Genomic DNA, 14,346 nt, shown 5'->3' with positions numbered 1-14,346 from the left:
GGGAACATTTCATGCAAAGATGGGCTCGATAAAGGACAGAAATGGTATGAACCTAACAGAAGCAGAAGATATTAAGAAGAGATGGCAAAAATACACAGAAGAACTGCACAAAAAAGATCTTCACAACCCAGATAATCACGATGGTGTGATCACTGACCTAGAGCCAGACATCCTGGAATGTGAAGTCAAGTGGGCCTTAGAAAGCATCACTACGAACAAAGCTAGTGGAGGTGATGGAATTCCAGTTGAGCTATTCCAAATCCTGAAAGATGATGCTGTGAAAGTGCTGCACTCAATATGCCAGCAAATTTGGAAAACTCAGCAGTGGCCACAGGACTGGAAAAGGTCAGTTTTCATTCCAATTGCAAAGAAAGGCAATGCCGAAGAATGCTCAAACTACCACACAATTGCACTCATCTCACACGCTAGTAAAATAATGCTCAAAATTCTCCAAGCCAGGCTTCAGCAATATGTGAACCGTGAACTTCCTGATGTTCAAGCTGGTTTTAGAGAAGGCAGAGGAACCAGAGATCAAATTGCCAACATCTGCTGGATCATGGAAAAAGCAAGAGAGTTCCAGAAGAGCATCTATTTCTGCTTTATTGACTATGCCAAAGCCTTTGACTGTGTGGATCACAATAAACTGTGGAAAATTCTGAAAGAGATGGGAATACCAGACCACCTGATCTGCCTCTTGAGAAATTTGTATGCAGGTCAGGAAGCAACAGTTAGAACTGGACATGGAACAACAGACTGGTTCCAAATAGGAGTTCATCAAGGCTGTATATTGTCACCCTGTTTATTTTACTTATATGCAGAGTACATCATGAGAAACGCCGGACTGGAAGAAACACAAGCTGGAATCCAGATTGCCGGGAGAAATATCAATAACCTCAGATATGCAGATGACACCACCCTTATGGCAGAAAGTGAAGAGGAACTCAAAAGCCTCTTGATGAAGGTGAAAGTGGAGAGTGAAAAAGTTGGCTTAAAGCTCAACATTCAGAAAACTAAGATCATGGCATCCGGTCCCATCACTTCATGGGAAATAGATGGGGAAACAGTGGAAACAGTGTCAGACTTTATTTTGGGGGGCTCCAAAATCACTACAGATGGTGACTGCAGCCATGAAATTAAAAGACACTTACTCCTTGGAAGGAAAGTTATGACCAACCTGGATAGCATATTCAAAAGCAGAGACATTACTTTACCAACAAAGGTTCGTCTAGTCAAGGCTATGGTTTTTCCACTGGTCATGTATGGATGTGAGAGTTGGACTGTGAAGAAGGCTGAGCGCCAAAAAATTGATGCTTTTGAACTGTGGTGTTGGAGAAGACTCTTGAGAGTCCCTTGGACTGCAAGGAGATCCAACCAGTCCATTCTGATGGAGATCAGCCCTGGGATTTCTTTGGAAGGAATGATGCTAAAGCTGAAACTCCAGTACTTTGGCCACCTCATGCGAAGAGTTTACTCATTGGAAAAGACTCTGATGCTGGGAGGGATTGGGGGCAAGAGGAGAAGGGGACAACAGAGGATAAGATGGCTGGATGGCATCACTGACTCAATGGACGTGAGTCTCAGTGAACTCAGGGAGTTGGTGATGGACAGGGAGGCCTGGCATGCTGCGATTCATGGGGTCGCAAAGAGTCGGACACGACTGAGCGACTGATCTGATCTGATCTGATCTGAAGGGATCAGATGCCATGATCTTCGTTTTTTGAATGTTGAGTTTTTAGCCAGCTTTTTCACTCTCCTCTTTCACCTTCTTCAAGAGGCTCTTTAGTTCCTCTTTCTGCCATAAGGGTGGTGTTGTCTGCATATCTGAGGTTATTGATATTTCTCCCAGCAATCTTGATTCCAGCTTGTACTTCTTCTAGTCTGGCATTTCACATGATGTACTCTGCATAGAAGTTAAATAAGCAGGGTGACAATATACATCCTTGATGTACTACTTTCCCAATTTGGAACCAGTCAACTTTTCCATGTCCGGTTCTAACTGTTGCATCTTGACCTGCATACAGGTTTCTCAGGAGGCAGGACAGGTGATCTGGTATTCCCATCTCTTGAAGAATTTTCCACAGTTTGTTGTGGTCCACACAGTCAAAGGCTTTACAGTAGTCAAGAAGCAGAAGCTTTTCTAGAATACTCTTGCTTTTTCTGTGATCCAACAGTTTGATCTCTGGTTCCCTCCTTTTCTAAATCCAGCTTGAACATCTGGAAGTTCTCAGTTCACATACTCTTGAAGCCTACCTTGGAGGATTTTGAGCAGGACCTTGCTAGCATATGCAATGAGTGCAATTGTGTGGTAGTTTAAACATTCTTGGTATTACTCTTCTTATGGGATTGGGATGAATACTGACATTTTCCAGTCCTGTCGCCACTGCCAAGTTTTCCAAATTTGCTGGCATATTGAGTGCAGCACTTTTCACTCGAAAGATGATAAAAGCATCATCTTTTAGGATTTGAAACAGCTCAGCTGGTATTCCATCACCTCCACTAGCTTTGTTAGTAGTAACTTTACCTAAGGACCACTTGAATTCGGACTCGAGGATGTCTGGCTCTATGTGAGTGATCACACCATCGTGGTTATCTGGGTCATTAAGATCTTTTTGAATAATCCTTCTGTGTATTCTTGCTACCTCTTCTGAATATCTTCTGTGTCTGTTAGGTCCATACCATTTCTGTCCATTTTTGTGCCCATCTTTGCATGAAATGTTCCCCTGATATCTCATTTTCTTGAAGAGATCTCTAGTCTTTCTTATCTCTCCTTGCTATTCTTTGGTACACTGCATTCAGATGGATATATCTTTCCTTTTCTCCTTTGTCTTTTGCTTCTCTTCTCAGCTATTTGTAAGGCCTCCTCAGACAACCATTTTGCCTTTTTGCATCTTTTTTGGGGGGATAATTTTGATCACTGCCTCCTGTACAATATTACGAACCTCCCTCCATAGTTCTTCAGGCACTCTATCAGATCTAATCCTTTGACTCTATTTGTCACTTCTACTGAATAATCATAAGGGATTTGATTTAGGTAGATTCCTGCATTCTTTTTTACAATGAAGCTGATCATACATTTTCTTGCTTCCTGTGCTTTGTTTTGTTTATTTTAACGTTTGAATTGTGATGGTATCCACAGAAGTTGCTAACAGTAATTGGTTGAGCAACGTTACCCCATGTAAACAGCTAGTAATTCTTCTAATCAGGGCATGATACAGATTCTTTACAACTTGGCCACTGGATGGACTTTGAACACCAGAACCGAAAAGCTTTACTTTTATATTAAATTAAATTAAATTTAAATTTAAATATTTTACTAACACAAAATTATCACTTGATTAATTACATTTATAATTAAAATATTAAGTGAGATTAATTTCAAAAAATAAATATACAATAAATTTATCTATATTCAAGTTTTTATTTTTGACATTCAGTCATCAAATTTTCCTTTTGTCTTTGCATTCAGTGGTTATTTTAAAAGAAAACTTTTCAAAGACATAAAAATTAATTTTAATAAATATTTTATACTTGTACTAATTGATTTATATTTTGTATTATTGATTTATACTTTTATGCAAACATATTTAAATTTTTTACTCTTTGAATTACATGTTCAATACCAATATTATTATTGATAATCTTAATTAAAATATCTTAAGTAATTTTGCTAAAATGAAAGAAGAAAATAAATTATATAGAGTACATAGATAATGAATCATATTTTTTTATTATCAATCCAAATATCAGTGTATCACCAGAATACTGTGACATGTGCAATAATAATTCCAGTTTTTATATTTTGCCAAGTTTCAGTTATATAAGAAATAGAACTTTATTCATGTTTTTCTATTTCATGTTATTCATCAAAGTAATAGGGATAGAATATATTGTAGTTAATAGGTTGTGATTTATAACTTTTTAATATTTAGACACATTGTGCGGAGGTTCCATTTGAATTAATTCCCTGAGCTCCACAAACGTTATGAGAGGGGCTGTATGCAATATTACATATAGTAGAAAAAACTTAAGAAATTCTAAACACTTATTAACATGACACATGCTAAATATTTTATTTTATATGTATAATATTTAAAGGACATATTAAGTGTTTGTATGTGGGTGGGATAAATATTTCACTAATTATCCTTTTGTATACATTGGATTTTGAACTATATACGTGTTCCCTTAATGTGGGGGGAGAATGGAATCCAATGACCAAAAAATCTTAGCATTCCAGTTCTGATACTATCATCTCAGAACCAAATACCTTCAGATTTTCATAACCATCATTTCTACTATCCAGTGTCCTAAAATTGGAATTACCGGTGGACATAGGTGCATTGTAACATAGCACTAATTTGCATACGTCTGGTTCTTTATTGTTAACCACATTCTATCACATGGACAGTGTGGCTCATTCCAGGTACGTAGAGAAAATGTCATCATCTCTAATTTATAGATTCAAAACCTGCCCAAGTTCAAACAATGAAGAATGGGGTTCACTTTCCATAGCCCACACAGCTGTTATAGAAACAGATTCATGTCCATTTTTTATACTGCTCTGGAAAGACAGCTCTGTTCTGTGGAATAGACAGCAGGTTCAGGTCTCTAAGTGGTTGGCATCCTTTACAAATACAGCATCCTCTAAAGCTGAGTTTGTGGCCAGTTCCAAACTCACACTTTATGAAGCAAAAGAGGAACTATATTTTCTCTCCATTATTGTTTATTTTTATGGTGCACTCTCTTTAGTAATAAATTTTGTTACACAATTGTGGCAAAATGTAATAGGTTTGCCTGAAAATCCTTCTCTTAGGTGATGAAACTTTCCAAAAAGAATTCTCCTTTCCACTTTTTGTTTTTCCTTTTTAATCCAATTCCCTATGACTTTTATTGAAAACATGTCACTTTTTAAAAAATGACATTATCACATTTTTCTTAATTCCATCATCTTCTCAACTCCTGCATCCTTTATACACCATGCTTTTGTATCCTTTTATTTTCAAGTTCTTTTCATGTTTTCCCCCTTTTGTTTTATTCCCATGGGAGCTTTTATTGTCATCTCTGTGTTTTTGTCTAGGCTTCTACACTGAGGCCTGACCCAACAGTGAGGAAATGAATAGGGAAAGTATCATAGCTACACTGCAATGGTAAAGGCAGACAGGTGCAAAGGACGGGGAGAAACAAAAAGGAAAGAGAAAGACTGGATGAAGACCTGATTATTTTTTCAGCCTTCAGGGTATAATATCTTTGAAGGTGAAAAATAATGACATTTACATAGGCATCTAAATAAAAATGTGACTTGCCGAACACAGAATTGCAGAAAAAACAGTTTCCTTTATTTAGAAACTTGTTTCCATGTCCAGTAGGCTGAGTCAAATTTACTTTGAAGGCATGTGCAAGAATATCACCCTGCAAAGCCAAGGTTGACAAATGAACTCAGTCTCTGTCTTGAAACCAACTCACTAGTAAGTGAAATTCACAATTCCGCTTGAAGTTTCTTAATGTTGATTTAGACGAAGCAAGCCATGGTCCTTAATGTCTAAAAGCAAGATATCAATTTAATAAATCAGTAAGAATGGCCACAGTATGATTCTCGTGCAGAAAGATCAGCAATCAATATTAGAAATTTTGAAAAATAGTTGTTCCTGTCTCTACTTAATAGACATTTTTGTGTTTCGGATTTAGCTGTTTATGTGTCCCCTTTTCTTGGAGCTCATTCTGGCTTGATTTATCTTTCACCTGCCCGGCTTCCCACTGGTTTTGCCTAACTCTTTAGTCCATCTATAATTCTACCCCTACTGCCCTATAACCCCTGGAGAATCTACAGATCAAAAATGAGCAATTAAAATAAGAGGCAGATCTCTGCTAAAAGGGAATATGTGTATTTCATAAAGTTTTTATCGCCTTTGCAATGAACTAAACTAAATCTGAAAATTTCATCTCACAAAAACATTAAAAGTGATGCGTGTCATGCATGTGTCTGTGTGTGTGCGGCTATTACTGGACGCATATACATGTGTATTCCTAAATATGCCTTGTGTGAGTATGCAAGTGTGTGTATGTATATCTGTGAGTTTGCCATAAAGAGGCAACAAGGAGGAAAATCAGTAAATCAGACCATTTTTTATTTATTTGGCATTAAATGACTGGTTATTTATAAATATGTATGATTAATTTTTTTGTTTAAAAAAATGAAAATCTGGATGTTAAACATATATGGAAAATGTGAATGACTTTGCCTTAAACTCTTTTTTTCATTTACTCCTTTTCCTTTCCTTATCTGCTAGCTTTCACCCTCATTTTACTTTTCCTATCTGGTGTTTCCTAGTTCTGTTCAGTTTAATTTATCCAAATGTCATACCCAATAAGTTGCTGAATTTCCACTCCATTCCTGCTGAATTATTGTATTACTTTTAAATAACTTGCATCTGCTCTTGATTCTTCCATCTGCTTCTCTTCCTTCTTACTTTCTCATCAGGATGCCTGGCTCGAAGTTAAGGACATTGGCCAGACACCCTTTATTTTCTGTTTTTTAACCATTGACACAAGTTCATTAGCCTTTCAGACTCTCGACCTGAAAAAGCCAGCCACAGGGAAAATTTGTAAGTAGGTCAGATATGTGAATGCCGCCACGCATACCTTTCATACTTTCTCGTTCATGCTTGTCACCCTCTTGCAAGAGATACCACACAATTCTGGTTTTTTCCCTTTCACTGCCCTCCTTCAAAAAATACACATCCAGGTCTGCATTACCTCACTTCTAGGAGAAATCCAGTAGGAAAATCCATCAAAATACTATGCATAGACAATAAAAACTTCATTGTTCATCTTCTATGGAGTGAGTTTCAAGATGCTTGTTTCTATGTTCTGTCATAATTGCAGGCATGTGAGGCAGCCCCAGAAAAGAAACCAGCTGTAACTGGTCTTTAGCACTTGTAAGCAAAATTGACTGCTCTCTTAAACTCAAGAATTTGATGGCATTTTAGGAAAAGAAAGGAAATTAACATTTCCCACATTTTTACTTTGTGCCAGACACAAGCTAAACTGCATGTTCATTTTAATCAATGAAAAGACAGAATACTTGCCCAAAGTGAAAAGACCATATGCCTATAAGAAATGCAGATGCCAGGTATAAGTGAAGAGCAAAAACCCAATGCTCTGTCCACACCATGCTGCTGCTTGAGCCTAGAGTCGTGGACCAATAGCATTCCTCTGTTTTAGGTTCCAACCATCCATCACACCTTGATAGTTTTTATGCATCAAGACAAAGCTAGAAGTGAGAACCAGCTTGGAGTGGATGGTGAACAATTGCAAGGCCACAAAGTCTGCAGCAGGGATATGTCCTAAGAAGGATCAGCTGGGACACAATTTTGAAAGCTTTGTAGTATAGACTACAGAACTCAGACTTGGGGTGCCTTTAAATGTTCTAAGCAAGAGAACGAGATGGGCAGAGTTGAGTTCTAGGTTCATCATCCTAGAACAGGAGATATACAGGCTTTGAGAGGGACAAACTCCAAGTAGGGTGACTAGTTGGGAAGCTACATTGCTGTTATCCCAGTAAAAGATGAAAGTCAGCTTAAATAAGGCAACAGAAGATGCAATGGGACCTGTATTTTAGGAGGTAAAATCAGTAGGACTTGGTGATCATTTGGATACAAAATGTAGAAGAAAAAAAAAAGGAATCAAAGATGTCCATTTTTCCTTTGTATTTGTTCCCAAGTGCCACAGTCTTTTTCTAAATCAAAGGAAAGTGAAAGTGAAAGTCACGTCCAACTCTTTGCAACCCCATGGACTATATAGTCCGTGGAATTCTCCAGGCCAGAATACTGGAATGGGTAGCCTTTCTCTTCTCCAGGGGATCTTCCTGACCCAGGGATTGAACCAGGGTCTCCTGCATTGCAGGTGGATTCTTTACCAACTGAGCTATGAGGGAAACACTATTGTAATAAACAGGGGTGCCTTAGGACAGATTCCCAAACTGGATTTATGAATGCTTAAGGCTGACAAAATTATACCTAACCTGACCAGTGACACATTCGGCAGGTATAGTTTATGACCAGAATATATCACATCCACACAATTAAAGAATAATTTAGCCTTAAGAAAGGGCTAGAATTCTCCTTTCTGGAAAATTATCTTTTCCTACCTCAAGAGGTGTCTTGACAGAGACAGTCTTTATAATTCTTGGTTATGTTTACAGCAATTTGATTTTAGAAATCATCCTAAAGACAGATATTTCTATAGTAAATATTCCCAGCTGCCATCTTTGGAAAGAATAATTTGATTAGTGGCACTATGTTGAATTGCATTATAACTGGTTTCTTCACATAATGTCTACTGCCTACATAAAGGAAAAAAAAAAAAAAAACAAATCATGAACTAATGTCTAGGTGATCTGTTTGGCACAAAAGTGATAGCAGGATGGGGTTAACAAGTGTTTGTGGAGAGATAGCAGGGAATGATGAACTCTCTCAAGTTTTGCTGTTTATTAAAGAGTTTATTGAAATCTCATAGAGCAGTAACAAATGATCTAATAAAGCAAATAAGATTAAGCAGTGCCAGTAAACAAATTTATAATAAAACTCCAGAAGAGTAGACGTAAACAATTTTTATTTTTTTAATTCTTGCAAAAGTCATATTAATATTTCCAAATCTTGTAAAGCGTTTTGAAATTAGGACCCTGTTTGAAAATGGACATAACCATTCAAATCATGATTCATGTAATTTATTAATTCATTTAATGGGCTATATAGCCACATTAGCAAACTTTTTAAAGGAAAATAACTTTTCCTGGCATGAGATTAGGGGAAAACCACTGAACATTGAACAGCAAATAAATGGTATATGCTGCAGAGTTTTGTTGGAAAATGAAAAACAAGTCAACAAGCTTGAGTTGAAGAGACAAGGAAAGCTTCCTGAAGGAAGAAAGGCTTGCTTAAAGAAGTTACTAGACATCAGGATATGTTTCTAGCAGCCTTCTTCCTTGCCCATCTTTCTAAAAGGAGAAAAGGGGTTCAGAGTAAATATAGGCACATGGGCTGTGGACATCCTCCAGAGATTCACATATCGAACACAGTTTGGGAAAAGTACAATTAACTATTTTGGCCAAAACCAGTTCCTAGGTAACAAAGTGACCAGCCTGCATGAGCTAAATGGACAAGAACCAGGTACATCTCAACAGCAAAGGTGTAGACCCATGTCCCCACAAAACAACAGACCTCTCCATGGATTGCTCTATGCACAGATACAATTAGAGACCAAATACTCTCTAAATACCCTGGAGTTGTATGAAGTCCCTTGGAAGCTAGGCAGTGATATTACATTGACTGATACTGAGTTTGTACCACCCCGGCAGAACAGGGACTGGGCACAATAAGTTGAGACAAACAAAAATAAGGGTCTTATTTCTTGCCCACCTAAATACTGGACTAGGAGTTGTAGCTGCTACATACAGGAAAATGCTTTAAATCTCCTGGGCAGATACAGACAGGTTAGTAGAAAGAAAGAAGAGAAGGTGAAGGCATCCTGGTAAGAAATTAGGGAAATTTCTCAGGAAGGTTCCCAGAGGGGCAGAATCACCGAGTTTTAAAGACAGGTTTCTGAAGCTCTTTTTGGATAAGGAGTGTCTTATGGACTGGATGTTTATGTCCCCCAACCCAATTCACATATGGAAAGTGTAACCATCAACAATATAATATTAGATAGTATTAGAAGGCAGAAACTTTATGAGGTGATTAGGTCTAGATGGGAGAAGGCAATGGCACCCCACTCCAGTACTCTTGCCTGGAAAATCCCATGGATGGAGGAGCCTGGTAGGCTGCAGTCCACGGGGTCGCTAAGAGTCAGACACGACTGAGCAACTTCCCTTTCACTTTTCACTTTCATGCATTGGAGAAGGAAATGGCAACCCATTTCAGTGTTCTTGCCTGGAGAATCCCAGGGACGGGGGAGCCTGGTGGGCTGCCGTCTATGCAGTCGTGTAGAGTCGGACACGACTGAAGTGACTTAGCAGTAGCAGTAGCAGTAGGTCTAGATGAGGTCATGAGGGTAAAACCCTGATAATGAGATGGTGGCTCTGTGCTAAAGAATCTACCTGCAACGCAGGAGTCTTGCAGGAGACACGGGTTCTACCCCTGGGTCAGGAAGATACCCTGGAGTAGGAAATGGTAACCCACTCCAGTGTTCTTGCTTGGGAAACCCCATGGACAAAGGAGCCTGGTGGACTACAGTCCATGGGGTCACAAAAATGTAAGACACAACTTAGCAACTAAATGACAACAAAGAAGAGGAAAAGACTACTGTTCTCTCCCTCTCTCTCTCTCTCTCTCTCTCTGTTTCCCTGCCATGTGAGGATACATCAGAAAGGCAGCCACCTATCAACCAGGAAAAGGATCTTCACCAAGAACTGGACCCTGTTGGCACCCTGATTTCTGACTTTCACATAGCCTGCAGAACTACAAGAAATAAATGTCTGTTGTTTAAACCTTCCAGTCTACAGTATTCTGTTACAGTACCCCAAAATGATGAAGACAAAGGGCAATTCCAAAGGTGACATGTGGATCTTGCAATTGGTGAAGATAAACACTTAGGCTGGAGTTCTTCACTATCCCAAGACTGAGCTTTGAGTTTTTATCTCTGGGCTTCCTAACACTCAAAAAATGAGAAATATGAGTTAATTACATGATTCACCTCTTTTAAGAAAAGTTACATGTGCCAATTCTAGATAGCAACAAAAATTTAATGAAATAATTTTTTTTGCCTTTATTCCATGGATACTGTTCAACATAAGATACAATATTTCCTCTGACAGTTTTGTAAAAAATAAGAATGTAGTTTCCATTTTTTCTTGTTTTAACTCTTAATAAAACCTTTTATGTTATTACTCATCTTTGCTATGCTTATGTACTCATCTTTTCTGTTGGATTAGGTTTTCTGCCAGGATAAGGCCTGTGACTCATTACAGAAACCAAGATCTTAGCACAGTGGCGCATGCGAGGGCTTCACAAATGTGTGCTTAACCAGAAGCAAGTAATGCAGTGGAATGACTTCTGATGGAGAGAGGTACTGACCTAAACTAAAGATATGTAAATTTCGGTATCTCAGTCAGCCTGGGTTGCTATAACAAAATACCATAGACTGGGTGACTTAAGCAACAGACATTTATTTCTCACAGTACCAGAGGCTGGGAAGTACACATTCAAGGTGCCCGCAAATTCAGTTCTTGGAGATGGCACTCTTCCTGGTTCCCTTCTCACTGTAAATTCACCTGATGGAGAGACAAAGCTCTGGTGTCTTGTCCTTTTCTATAAGGGCACTAATCCTATCACAGGGGTTCCATCCTCATGACCTCATCTAAACCCAACAACCTTCCAAAGGCCCCACCTCCTAATACCATCACACTGGGGTTAGCATTTCTACCCATGAATGTTGGGGGGACACAAACATTCAGTTCATAGCAGGATCTAACTTGAACAGTATATAACAGGATCTAACTTGCACCACTGATAAAAATCTAAACCACCCAAACTCTCCTAAGCACATAGTTTCCTTAACATATACTGAAAAGAAGATTATAATATCTATAATTTCTCTTAAAGATATGTAAAAACATTTCCTTTTTTTGCACTAGAACTATGAAAGTCTGCCTACACTTCTAGATTCTTTTTTTTAATGATGGATCTTTGGTTCAGTTACAAAATAAGATTTGTTGAATCAGGGCAAAAGCATCTAAATAAGTATCTTAGAAATAAACCTCTTTGGCCCATTTTTTGATTGGGTCATTTATTTTTCTGGAGTTGAGCTGTAGGAGTTGCTTGTATATTCTCGATATTAGTTGTCTGTCAGTTGCTTCATTTGCTATTATCTTCTCCCATTCTGAAGGCTATCTTTTCACCTTGCTAATAGTTTCCTTTGATGTGCAGAAGCTTTTAAGGTTAATTAGGTCCCACTTGTTTATTTTTGCTTTTATTTCCAATATTCTGGGAGGTGGGTCATAGAGGATCCTGCTGTGATGTATGTCAGAGAGTGTTTTGCCTATGTTCTCCTCTAGGAGTTTTATAGTTTCTGGTCTTACGTTAAGATCTTTAATCCATTTTGAGTTTATTTTTGTGTATGGTGTTAGAAAGTGTTCTAGTTTCATTCTTTTACAAGTGGTTGACCAGATTTCCCAGCACCACTTGTTAAAGAGATTGTCTTTAATCCATTGTATATTCTTGCCTCCTTTGTCAAAGATAAGGTGTCCATATGTGTGTGGATTTATCTCTGGGCTTTCTATTTTGTTCCATTGATCTATATTTCTGTCTTTGTGCCAGTACCATACTGTCTTGATAACGGTGGCTTTGTAGTAGAGCCTGAAGTCAGGTAGGTTGATTCCTCCAGTTCCATTCTTCTTTCTCAAGATCGCTTTGGCTATTTGAGGTTTTTTGTATTTCCATACAAATTGTGAAATTATTTGTTCTAGCTCTGTGAAGAATACTGTTGGTAGCTTGATAGGGATTGCATTGAATCTATAAATTGCTTTGGGTAGTATACTCATTTTCACTATATTGATTCTTCCAATCCATGAACATGGTATATTTCTCCATCTGTTAGTGTCCTCTTTGATTTCTTTCACCAGTGTTTTATAGTTTTCTATATATAGGTCTTTAGTTTCTTTATGTAGATATATTCCTAACCCAAAGAACTAAATAAACATTTCTCCAAAGAAGACATACAGATGGCTAACAAACACATGAAAAGATGCTCAACATCACTCATTGTCAGAGAAATGCAAATCAAAACCACTATGAGGTACCATTTCACACCAGTCAGAATGGCTGCGATCCAAAAGTCTACAAGTAATAAATGCTGGAGAGGGTGTGGAGAAAAGGGAACCCTCTTCCACTGTTGGTGGGAATGCAAACTAGTACAGCCACTATGGAGAACAGTGTGGAGATTCCTTAAAAAACTGGAAATAGAACTGCCTTATGACCCAGCAATCCCACTGCTGGGCATACACACTAAGGAAACCAGAAGGGAAAGAGACACGTGTACCCCAATGTTCATCGCAGCACTGTTTATAATAGCCAGGACATGGAAGCAACCTAGATGTCCATCAGCAGATGAATGGATAAGAAAGCAGTGGTACATATACACAATGGAGTATTACTCAGCCATTAAAAAGAATACATTTGAATCAGTTCTAAAGAGGTGGATGAAACTGGAGCCTATTATCCAGAGTGAAGTAAGCCAGAAAGAAAAACACCAATACAGTATACTAACGCATATATATGGAATTTAGAAAGATGGTAACAATAACCCTGTATACGAGACAGCAAAAGAGACACTGATGTATAGAACAGTCTTATAGACTCTGTGGGAGAGGGAGAGGGTGGGAAGATTTGGGAAAATGGCATTGAAACTTGTAAAATATCATGTATGAAACGAGTTGCCAGTCCAGGTTTGATGCACGATACTGGATGCTTGGGGCTGGTGCACTGGGACGACCCAGAGGGATGGTATGGGGAGGGAGGAGGGAGGAGGGTTCAGGATGGGGAACACATGTATACCTGTGGTGGATTCATTTTGATATTTGGCAAAACTAATACAATTATGTAAAGTTTAAAAATAAAATAAAATTAAAAAAAATAAAATAAAAAAAAAAAGAAAGAAATAAACCTCAATCTTGATCCAATGTTTCATTGTGTAAAGACTCCATTTTCAAGCTTTTGTCAATGACACAGCATGGACACTGACTAATCATAAGAGGTATCTGCTGTAAACAAGTGCTGTAATCATCTGGGTGCATGCCAGGGAATCTATGAGTTATGATGGACTTAAAACTCAAAGTACTCAATAGGTGGTGAATAATTAAGTTAGTAATTACTTAATTGTAATTTTATTCATACACAGATTTCTAGAATTAGCAGCTCTATATAAACATTCTTATGATAATCTAAGGTCTTTGCTGAGGTAAAAATTAATTTTTTTTTCAGTACTGAAACCACCTAACTAACAAATCTGTATATGTAATTTGAACCTCCAAAAGGCATTCAGATGTCCCCAACATAACTGAATGTTGGAACTAATGGGGCAGTGACAATATTTCCTTTATACAAACAATTTTATAATATTGCAGGACAGTGGCATCTAATGATGGTGACCAACACAAAATCACTGGGCAGCCAGCTTCTACTTTCTGCAGCAAGGTTAGCAATTATTCTGAAATAATTTCCTCTTACTAATGCCTTACCAGAAGTACTTAAGCATGATGGCCTTATGAATATAGTTATTAGTGGAACTACATTTAGTATTTGGATTCTTTGGGAAATCTGATAAAGATAATATTCCTCCAAAGGTTACTATCCA

The sequence above is a fragment of the Bubalus bubalis genome, chromosome 4 (assembly GCF_019923935.1).
Source record: "Bubalus bubalis isolate 160015118507 breed Murrah chromosome 4, NDDB_SH_1, whole genome shotgun sequence".
NCBI classification, from domain to species: Eukaryota; Metazoa; Chordata; class Mammalia; order Artiodactyla; family Bovidae; genus Bubalus; species Bubalus bubalis.
Note: the sequence above shows the minus strand (reverse complement) of the source record.